Raw genomic sequence first — 12,732 nt, 5'->3', positions numbered from 1 at the left:
TATTATGTGGTTGTAAAAACATTTTTTCCCCCAACTTCGTTTCTCTCTCTCTCTCTCTCTCTCTCTCTCTCTCTCTCTCTCTCTCTCTCTCTCTCTCTCTCTCTTTCTTTTAAACATGATGTAGGTATTCATAAAGCGCTCGTAAATTTCATGTACAGTTCCATTGTTAATTGATTCAATTCTGTAGACGCAAAAGTACAATTCAGGCTCTATAAAGCGATCAATTATGCTTCTGGAAAAAAATGTAGATTTTCGTCTTTTTCTCTCTTGACCTGTTGTACTTTTAATTATGGCTTGTACCATCATTGCTGATCTCTCAAAAAATCTTACTGAACATGTTTTATTTTCTGACCAAAATTTTCATATGCTGTGATGTCACATTTCACATTTCCTGTGGCGGTAGTGTAAATGCATGATTTTAATTAAGTTTGTCAGTAATAAAAATTTTGCAGTTTTGGAATGCCATGATTAAATGTCAATATTACTATTTACCATAAAAATGCGATAGTATTTATAGCAAGCAACGAATGGACTTTCAGTTGGAAAGAAGTGGAAGATATCAGAATCGGTGAGTTGTTTGATCTTAAATCAGATTTTCTTAGCTCTGTGGAAAAAATATTTATCCGACGAGATATTAAGAACTAGAGATAACTCAATCATACATTATTATACATACACACCAGCGGATTGGGGATGGGGCACCTGGACTGGACACCCCCCCCCCTCCCCCCCCATGAAAAAGGACTTAAGTAATGATATTGGAGATTTAGATGATATTAACATAAACGAGAAATATAAAACTAGGGAAAATAAAAAAACCTTTTATAGAAATAATAGAATTTCGGCATTTCCTGATAAAACAGGCGATAGCTGTTCATTTCATAATTTCTACTTAAATGCTGAATAATATGTTGAAGAAAATATATTATACTATGATGCGACAGAAATACTTCATGCAAAGCTAGTCATTTATTGCCAAACCAGAAGGATACTCTATTACTTCCAAACAAAATATGTAACAGTTAAAGAGTTTGGTTTGTTTATGCAGCAAGATGCCGTATTATATACATACATATACATATTATGTAATTATATTATATATATAATATATATATATATATATATATATATATATGGGGCACCAATTTATATATATATATATATTATATAATATATATATATATATATATATATATATATATAAATTGGTGCCTCCCCCCCCCCATAAAATTTTTCTGGATCCGCTAGTTTACATGCATGGGTGTTTGAAGCTGGTAAACTTCGGTGTTATGTTTATTTATAAGTGAAGAAGGGTGCATACCTAATAGTCTTAATGTCTTTTCTAACGAATGTTGCATGCGATATCATACGGTCAATCGGATCTCTCCCGGATAGTGACCTCCAGGCATTTTCGTGGGTCGTTATCTGGGACTAATATTTCTTAGGGGTCATTATTTTTGTGATATTTACAGTCTTTTGGTCATTTTTTTACGGTAATCAGCAAGGGTGATACGTACTGGGTTAACAACGATGGTGGTCACTATCTAGGAAAGATCGTTAGTCGCACGGTTTTGCAAAATGGTTGTTTTCCAGCTGTCAAAGACTTGCTTTTATAATACCCCCGGCCTCTTCCTAGAAGCTCTTGGCTATGTTATGTTATTTCCTGTAGAATATTACATCATCATAAACCAGTCGTGCTCCGGAAAATTATGTAATCTCATAAACTCTCAAACAAGGGACTCGACCCTAATTTCCATAGAAAACGGCGACGGCTCTAGGGACTCGACCCTACATTCCATAGAAAACGCGACGGCTGTCAGGCTGTTTAGTGTTGCACTGTAGAATTTGAAATTGACATCAGTAATTCTCTCATCCTGTGGTGCACTGTAGGCGTTGCTTAAGGTTCTTTGCAGTGTCCCTTCGGCCCCTAGCTGCAACCCATTTCATGACTTTCATATTCATTTTCTTCCATATTACTTTCCAACTTCTCCCAACAATGATTCAAGGTATTCCTACCGTAACACCTTTCAAACCTTCGTATTGTCAATTTCCGGTTCAGTGCTGAATGACCTCATAGGTCCCAGCACTTGACCTTTGACCTAAATTCTATACTATTAAGTCTACGGGTTGCTCTATGAGCAAGAGCCGGTGCTGGCATAAGGCAAGCTTAATAATGATAAAAAAACTACTATTAAGATCTGTATGAAATCTTTCGGAGTTTCTTTGATAAATCACTTTTAGAAAAAGTCTTATTTGAAGGATGACATGGCGGAAATAAAGCAAAGAGAAAAGGAAATATCGGTATTGTGTAATTTTATTGTTTCCTTGGCTCAAGGAATGTTTCGCGATTTCCAAAAATTTTGCTACAAAACTCATGAATTTATCTCTCAAAGTTATATATAATAATAATTTCCACTCCTATCTTACTTCTGGTTAATCTTTTACCTGTAAAGAAACGGACGTTTATTTTATCGGTAGAAAAATTTCATGTGGGGAACTAACACCAAAGTAAATATTGCGTATTTCTTTATTTAATGCCTTATCTTTAACAGATAAATATGGTAAGTAGTTTAGGTAAACAAACAAAAATGGGGGGAAAAATAGTACTTTAACGAGAAAATCCCTGAGCGGTACCGAAATCAAGGTTATAAAACCAGCTGAAGTATAAAATTGCGATATGTTGCCGAGGGCGACTCGCACAGATTCAACCTGTTTGGGTCTTCCATATTTCATAAGGCCCTTTTGGGAAGCCCCGGGACGATAGGATAAGTAGGACCAAGTAACTACTTTATATATATATATATATATATATATATATATATATATATATATATATATATATATATTATATAATTATATATATCCATATATATATATATATAATATATATTATATATATATATATAGATATATATATATATATATTATATATATCTATATATATATATACATCGAGCTACAAATGTCCCTTAATATCTCATTCACTCTACCTCGGAATTAATATATTTTTCAAATATGCTTAACCGAAGGGAAATTTTATTAGGCGATAATATACATATAATGTATATATGTATATATACATAAATATGCAGTACATATGTATATATATATATATATATATATATATATATATATATATATATATATATATATATATATGCACACACACATCGAGCTACAAATGTCCTTTAATATCTAATTCACTCTACCTCGGAATTAATATATTTTCATATATGCTTAACCGAAGGGAAATTTTATTAGGCGATAATAGAATTGTCGGCGCCCGGCCGCCGGCAGTTCTGTTATCGCCTAATAAAATTCCCCTTCGGTTAACCATATATGAAAATATATTAATTCCGAGGTAGAGTGAATTAGATATTAAAGGACAATTGTAGCTCGATATATGTATATATATATAGATATATATATATATATATATATATATATATATATAATATATATATGTTATAGTATATATCTTTATATATATATAATATATATATATTATATATATATATATATATTTATATTAAAACAAAGGGTTATGACGAGGAATCAATACATTGGAAAAAAAGGATCACTGCAATATTCATTCATTAAGTAGAAAATGGTAGGTGAATCTCTATATGGCCCAGGAAGATTCCACGGCATTAACTGCTCCAGACACCCTCACCTACACAGGAGGCTCTTTAGTCGTGCTTCTGAACCTTCCTACACACCATCATTCATTTCTGTGTAGTAGCACATACCGCACATTATGGATATTAAGGTCCATACTTTCCAATCCCTTTCCACGTCATCTGTCAGTATCCTCTAGGCCTGTGGTCTTAACCTTTTTCAATGTATGCACCCCTTTCAAATCAGCAGTCAGATCTCGCACCCCCTGAAATGCTGAAATAAAAGAAGAGCTTAAATATCAAGTTGATAAGATCTGTAGTGATAACACATACGACATGCATGATGTACTCGAATCTGTTGCAATGATGCCGCTTCATTAGGAAATTGGGTGTAAGTTTATCTTTACCTCAGAGTACTGCTTTAGCAATAGTAATTTCTCCTTTTTTGCAGAAAAAAATTACATTTGGTATATAAAAACATATATTGCTTCGGGTGCGAGCACCCCTGGCTAAGAACCACTGCTCTAGGCAGTCCTCCTAACCACCTACGAATTATACACTGAAGATAGTTTCTGTCTGTTGACTGGATCGTTCATGAACCCAAGTATTGTGATGTTTAGACAGTAAAAGGAATCTTGTTCCGGATCTTCTCGTCTCAATTACGATTTACTAATATAATTTTACGTGAACTTTTCTTCTGCCTAAAGTTGTTCAGAGGTAGATAAAAATCTTTTATGACGTTGGAGCCGTTAATTCATGTTTTTATGTTTATTTCTCAGTACATTTTTATTTCATGAGTTTTTATGAACATTAACAGTTGTTGATGAAGCAGATTCACTATGCACATCTGAATTTATAACAATTCTGCACAAAAATTCAAGGTTCGAGTTAGAGGATTCACTTTAAAAATGCAATACCCCGAGAAAAGAGGGAGCCCTTTCCTAAGCCGTATTGACATTTCTTCTGCGACTTCTTCCAGCGCTTTTGGAGTGAGTCATATCTGTATTTAAATATCACGGCAGCGTCTTTTTCGTCCTCTGCTTTCATTCTTTTTATGAAAATTTTGAAATGTACGATGTAAACTATTGTCTTATTCGTAAATACATGCACATATATATTTGCATTATATTTTTTGTACATTTTAAGAAGAGAGCGCTGCAGTTTTTTCCTTTTGCTTATTCGTTGAGGTGTGTGCTTCTTTTATATCAAGTTTTATGATTATATTGGTTGGTTATTATTATTATTTTACAGTCGCAACATAGACGTCTCACATTTACTCATAAAACAAAAACAAAAGTAAGTAAATGGTACATGATAGTAGTATACCTGTAATATGCAGTAGATAACAAAGTAAATAAATAACTACTAGAAATTGGTAATCGTATGAAGGTATGCTGGAGTGTACCTCAATCAAGGGATTCTCACACCGAGATTGTAGAATGACATGGTAAAGGCCAGAATATGAGAACATTGGTTAAGAGACCACCAGCTGAAACCCCAATCAGCTCAGTGAAAAAGTTTTAAAAAGTAACATGTATTGCGACTGAAGCACGGATATGCGGACAGCTAACTATATTAAATGTATTTCTTAAACCTGGCGTGAAAGACTAAAAATAATGAAGGGAAAAAAAGAGAACATCACCTGTCCCTGATAGAAGTACTGGACAACTCTCTTGATCAAGAGTGGAATTGAAAAAAAAAAAAAAATTGAGGACCTGTGGGGATGGAAAGAAAAACTGACACAAACGAAGTGCAAGAATGCCTAAATATTTTCATATGCTACCTGGTGAGGAATTCTTAATATATAAGTATCATTGCTAAGTGTAATGTATTGTTAGCAAGTAATGAAAATTAACATGCCTAATCCTTGGGAAAAAATCCGTCATCAATAAAAATATTCTGTAAAAAGGAGTATATACTAGGAAACTTATTTTTGAAGTCGTTAATGAATATAATACGAACAATTTTTAATTAAAATAATAATCTGATAACAAATATATAATAAATGTTTTCAATGTCTTCATACGTTGTGGACCTATGTTCCAGCCGGTTCATGTTGCCACCACTCGGATGATTCCATCACACAGGCTGCACCTGGCTGTTGATATCGTTGGATGCATTTTAGCTACCTTAGCACTTTTTTATTTATTTCTCTATCATTTTGTCAGTGTCTGTGGTTAAAAATACTCGAATTGCATTTTGAATTTTATGGCTGCAATGCAACCAGTGTGAAAATGTTATGTATTTTTTTTTTCATTATTATTCCAACATTTGAAGCTGTTTGACAAAGACTTTTCTTTGTTGAACGCATCGATGGCGGGGAGTAGCTGTGGAAATACTCCGTTGCTGCTGTTCCGAAATTTGGCTGCACATAATATTTGCTTACAGTTTTGATATAGTATTTGACAGCTTTCACCTATGAAACACATTATGTCCTTATTGTAAGAAATAATGGTGTGTCTGCATTGAAATAAGAGACAGATATGCAACATATAGGTTACCAATAACTAAATTTTGAACGAAATCCTATGCAATCATACAGCATCACTTATGAGAATGGCTGTACATAGCTTACGTCTAAATCCAATAATCTTGGGAAATCCATTTTCTATACCTTCACGTAGAATATTGTATATTGTGTAAATAAGTGAATATATTTTTCTGTAGCCAGATAAATGAACATGTCATTTTTAGTGAGACGGGAAGAAGACCCATTTCGGCTCAGCCTCAATACCCAACCCCTAATTCAGCTCACAGATGATAACCCCCTAAGCTTGCCTTTATTTTAACCTCACGTACGTTGACCATTAACGACTCCACGGGAAAACCACCAAATATTTCTCTCTAGTTTAGTAAAGAACCCCAAAATCGCTCATGAAGCGAGTAGGGTATATATAACTCCACGAGAAAACCAAAAATTCTAAGTCCCTTAACCTAACCTAACCTAACCTAACCCACCGAGTGAAAAAATTCTAAGTCACTTAACCAAACCTAACCTAACCTAACATCTCCATTGAAATTTTGATAAGCAGCTGATAAGCACCCACAACAGTCACCTTGTCACTGTCACTCGCTGCCAGGTGCACAACATGTCATTTCACGTGATAGTAGGAATGCGAAAAGATTTCTAAACTCCATCCAAATTCACATAAGCACCTGATAAACACCCACAACAGTTACCCTTTCCCTGTGACTCAGCTGATAAGCACCCCCAACATTTCTCTGTGACTCACTGCCAGGTGAACAACATGTCACAATGGTGCTCATTCACACAAGACACACAACATGACACGACTATCACAGCTCAATAATCCATCTCCATGTCCAGTGATACATACACACACGACACGACATACCGCTTTAGCGAAACCTTATACGAGGGTGATAAAAGACGATTGTAACCACCTGCACACACATGCACTGATAATTCCACAGGTTTCGCTGACGTGAGTATCCTCGAGACCCGATGTGAAAAGACTTACGATTGCTACCGCCAGTATATTAACTCGGAGCAGCAAGACCCACATCAGTTCGCCAAAAGGCTGCTCTACTCCACAACATCTCCACAAGCAGACATGGGTAATTCCACCAGCAACAGCAGCGATGAAACTACGAGTGACAGCTCCATTGAAATTCCTTTGCCGTGGCATATATATACGGCACCGAAGGCTCGGACTAGCCAGAGGACTGCAGAGTCTGTTGTCAACGTAGAAAGAAGAGGAGCGAACAGGGGTGGAAACAGATCCAACCCGGGACGATCTTTAACAGGAGGTGCAGCAGGGAGCGTTACTCCCCAGGATGGTGAGAATAATTCTTTTTAATTAGAAGTTTGTTGAGATGTGACACGCTGTAAAAAGAAACAAAATTGCACAACGTCACCATCGCATTTACATATAAAACAACCAGTTTATTTTTATTAAATTCTCTACTTGTTATTCCTATTTTTTGCAGGTTCCACCGTGAATGCTGTTACAGCACTACCGAATGGGTAAAATGCAAGGGAAACATTGCCAAGAGGAGGTCTCTGTCAAGTAGGAGGTGCCAAACAACAGCAGACGCTGCTTCACAGGGAAGGAGAGGAGGCCAACCGAATTGTGAGTACTCTCATTTATTCAACTGCAGTAGGAATGCACATTGACGTGACAACGGCACTCAAAATTAACAGAACGCAGCTCGCTGAGGACGTCTTGGGAACACTCCGGGAGAGGGTTATAAATTCTATCATGTTATACCTGTGCATCATCACCAGGCAGAGAATGGTTGGTGGCAGTCGTCCTTCTTACAATTTGCCAATTCAGCCCAGCCCTTATATCAAGTTTACAATTGATTATGGAAATGATAATCTCTCTTTCTTAGATGTAGAAGTGTCACGTAATACAGACGGTTTTTACACCTCAATTTTTAGAAAAAAGGCTTTTACTGGACTAAGGACAATTTTTTACAGCTTTTGTAGTTTTATCATTAAAGTAAACGCTTTATATACCCTCTTCCACAGGGCCTATTCTCTCTCCTCTGGCTGGTCTGAATTTCACAATGAGATTACTGTTGTACAACAATACTTCACCAATAACTGCTATCCAGCTAAGGTTTTTTTCAAATACCTAAATAAGTTTTTAAATAATAAATATTATTAATAGAGAAAAATAACAGACCAACTGCTCCTAGAATTCCTTTCTTTGCTAGAGTCCCGTTTATTAGTGACACAACGTTTTATACCCAAGTTAAACGTTTAATTCGTGAACATTGTCCGGCCATAAAAGGCCAACTAATCTTAAGAAACCCATTAACTATTGGGTCTTTATTTAGGTATAAAGAAAAACTGAGCCCTCTTCTGATTTCCAATGCTGTCTATTTATTTTCGTGTCCCAAATGTAGTTTGGGAAATTATGTCGGGGCTTCACGTAGGCTTCTTAAAGTCCGCATTGATTGCCACTAGGGGGCGAGTTATAGAACAGGTGGCCGGTTGTCTTCACCAGAATTCTCGAACATTTGAGAACATTAAAAAAATGCAAATTCAACATAGAATAAAACACTTTAAAATCATTACACGGGACATGATTACACGGGCTTCTTCTCCTCAAGAGCTTGCTGTCTTCGAATCGCTTTCCATAAAAACAATAGTTTCAAAATTAAACAACCAAACTACCGCTATCCCTCTTTACCTGGCATAACTATATTTACTTGGAACCTTTCCTTCTTCTGGTCGCTCGTCTTCTTCCCTTCACTTGAGATGGCAATTGTCTTGGCATAGTAGTAAGTAGGTTTTCTGTGAATTTTGAATGTATGTTGGTTATTAGGATGAGTCTTTTAATTATATTTTATGTGTATTAATCCTTTTTACAGCCGTGATGATGGGGCTGGACCCCGAAACGTCGCTTAATAAAGCCTTTTAAATTACCAGAAGACGTCTCCCTTGCTTCTTTGAGAATGTATCTCGAACGACTGCTGTTTTCCTGTGATACACACACACACACACACACATATATATATAATATATATATATATATATATATATATATATATATATATATATATATGTATGTATATATATATGTATACATATATATGTATACATATAGTATACATATATGTATACATATATATATATATGGTATATATATATATATATATATATATATATATAGAGAGAGAGAGAGAGAGAGAGAGAGAGAGAGAGAGAGAGAGAGAGAGAGAGCTCAAGGCATCAATTCTTGGAAAAGGCCAAAGAATTACTGCTGTCAAATTTTTACTCTGATTGGTTATTCCATTCTACTTGAAACTTGGTATCACTCGCTTGCTTCTTTTGGGGAAAGGTTATTTCAGTTTCCTGTAAAAGAGAACTATTGGGACGTCCTTTTGTCTGTCTGTCTGTCTGTCCGCACTTTTTCTACTTAGGCTATAGGGCTACAAATTTTTCTTTTGATCAGCCACCCTACAGTCACCAAACATACCAAATTGCTGTCCTTTTCCTTCAGTACTGTTCATTATAGCCTCAGTTAAAACCTTCGTTGGCCACGGTTCATACAGAATTATACACTGTAAAGTGCCTCAGTGGCGTGATCGGTATGGTCTTGGACTACCACCTTGGTGGCTGTTAGTTCGTTTCTCTGGCATTCCATTAAGGAGTTTGAGATGTGTATACACTGTACAGAAAACTCGATTGAGCCGAAGTAACTTCTGTGCATTATTTTACTTGTTTCTTAATGCTTTTGGTATCTTGTGGATTGGTGCTTGAGGCTAGAAAAAAAAAAAATTCCAAAATACCATGAAAGAATGAGTTTTCATTATCTTAATTTTAAAAAATGAAAAAGTTTCCCTTGTAACCTTAAAGAACAAGCATTTTTATTGCCTTGTGAGCAGAACGGCTTTGCAACTAATTGATTCGTTAGTAAATAAAATTCTCATTGTAGCGAATGAAAAGGATTCGAGACAGAGAAGGTGAGAAGATACCATATGCCAATTTGATGGGGGTGTCAAAATGGTTGTTTTGTTGCTATTATTATTTATGGAGAATATAATTCAGTTAGATTTTCTCTGTCATTGTTATTGTTATTATTATTATAATTATTATTATAATTATTATTATTATTGTTATTATTATTATTATTATGAAATCAAATGTTAATGGCACCTTTTCTTTTATTCCTTTTACTGTACCTGCTTTCATATTCTTCTTCCATCTTACTTTCCATCCTCTCCTAACAATCGTTCCAACATTATTTTCAACGCTGAATGTCCGCTTGGGTCCCAGCGCTTGGCCTTTTACCTAGATTTTATATATCGATTCCAATTTTTACAGAAGTTATGAAGTCCAAAAATGAGTTCCTTCGAAATGGGCCTGTCTTTATTCATATCAGATCAAGAACTCTTCATAAAAAAAAAATCAACATCTCAGAGAGATTTGTTTTCCGCCCAAGACTGGACCAGTCAGCCATAGACTGAAGCCTTTGATCCCGTCCTGAAATTTGAATATATATATATATATATATATATATATATATATATATATATATATATATATATATATATATATATATATATATATATATATATATATATATATATATATATATAATAAAAAAGATGGAAGCCTTCTCATCTATATGGAGATTTCACCACCATGTATTTTTGTTAATTTGAAAAGAAAAATGATTCACTATGTTTTTTATATTATTAAAGAAAACTATTGTGCCGCAATGTCTGCCCGTTCGCACTTTTTTCTGTCCGCCCTCAGATCTTAAAAACTACCGAGGCTAGAGGACTGTAAATTGGTACGTTGATCATCCACCTTACAATCATCAAACATACCAGACTACAGCCCTCTACCCACAAAAGTTTTACTCTTTATTTAAGGTTAAAGTTAGCCATAATCGTGCTTCTGGCAACGATAAAGGATATGCCACCATCGACCCGCGGTTAAAGTTTAATGGGCCGTGGCTCATACAGCCTTATACCGAGACCACTTAAAGATAGATCTATTTTCGGGCGGAATTGGCTGTGCAGAAAACTCTGTTGCGGCGAAGCATTTTGTACTTGTTATATGTATAGATAATATCCTATCGTATCTATATCCTATATATATAATATATTATAGATCTAATTTAAATTTCCTATAGTATCTCATCCTATATAGCTAATAAGACCTATATATCTATATTCTCATATCTATATATATATAATATATATATATTTATATATATATATATCATATATTCGATATCTATATATATATATATATATGTTATATATATTATTATATATATTATAAATATATATATATTGTATATATGTGTATATATAATATATATTATATATATATATATATCTTATATATTATAATATATATATAAATTTTAGATATAATAAATATTATATATATATATAATATATATATATATATATAATATATATATATGTATATGTATATGTATATCCTATATAGATATCTAGATATTTAAAATATATATATTATATATATATATATATATAATATTATACTACTATATATATAATCTAACCACTACATAATACAACATTACCATCAACTTCCAGCTCATGTTAAATTATCATTTAACATGAGCTGGAAGTCCCACAATGCAACGTTCATGGACGGTTGAAAAAGTAATTGTTATTGCTAACAGTATGATCCATATTTAATTTGAATATTGTTGGGACTCGCTTGTAATTCCTGCCATATACTGAGTGTTTCATTGTTTACTCAATGTTTCTGGTCATCAAGAAAGAATGAATGTATGACACTCATACACACGAACACACACAAACACATATATAGGTAGGTATATATATATCTAATATATATATATATATATATATATATATAGATATATATATATATATAATTATATAACTATATATATATATATATATATATATATATATATATATATATATATGATTGATGTGTTTAGTGAATTACATGCTGTATCAGCTGCTCTTGCTTGGAGACAGAGAGCGCCGTAGAGATAGCTTCCTTGGGTAAAGGAATTTCATGTGTTTGCATTTTTGGTAACTGCTCGACTGTTGCCACGGGCAGTTTTGAGGCATGGTGGGTATGTATATTCGTTTGTACGTATATCACAGGTCCGACCGTTCAAGGCACTTGAAGGAAAGACACATTCCTTTGTGATAGGAAGAAAGACGGTTGAGAGGACGCCAAGTGTCGGGAGAAAAACCTATCTCAAGGTATGGCACATATTTTAAACGATTTAGAAACAGTTGCCTTTGAAAAGAGAGAAGTGTGAAGTGTATCCCTTTATTTAATATTGTGTTTTAAGAACTGTAATAAATATATCTTTATTACAGATGGGCTCTATATCATGGTACTAGAGACGGGATTCTCTAAACTTGACTATTACAATGTAGCAGTTGACATTTTGAGTCTAGGAGTGATTACTTAGACTAAGCCAGGAGAGTGGAATGATAACTTATAGTTTTGTTTGTGGGGCAGACTTGGGTTTTTATCACTATGACTTATTAATCATTTTGTTCTGTTTTATGTTCATCTGCTTTGGGAAATAAATAGTGTATTTTTGTATTTATGTGAGCTTATTAGCCTAGTGACATGTTTGCTGTCAACAGGTAAGGGTTGTCAATT

At 34.1% G+C, this 12,732-nt stretch overlaps 1 long non-coding RNA gene across 1 annotated transcript in view; it reads left to right on the top strand.

The window, feature by feature from the left end:
- Positions 1-12,732, top strand: part of LOC135212040 (uncharacterized) — a 103,277-nt gene that overhangs the window by 71,592 nt on the left and 18,953 nt on the right. The window contains exons 3-4 of the long non-coding RNA XR_010313812.1: positions 7,053-7,418; positions 7,569-7,711. This is a non-coding gene — a long non-coding RNA (uncharacterized LOC135212040). The remainder of the gene's footprint in view (positions 1-7,052; positions 7,419-7,568; positions 7,712-12,732) is intronic.

This window comes from Macrobrachium nipponense, chromosome 40 (assembly GCF_015104395.2).
Source record: "Macrobrachium nipponense isolate FS-2020 chromosome 40, ASM1510439v2, whole genome shotgun sequence".
NCBI lineage: Eukaryota > Metazoa > Arthropoda > Malacostraca > Decapoda > Palaemonidae > Macrobrachium > Macrobrachium nipponense.
The sequence above is the reverse complement of the archived record's forward strand: the minus strand, read 5'-3'. Positions and strand labels throughout refer to the sequence as shown.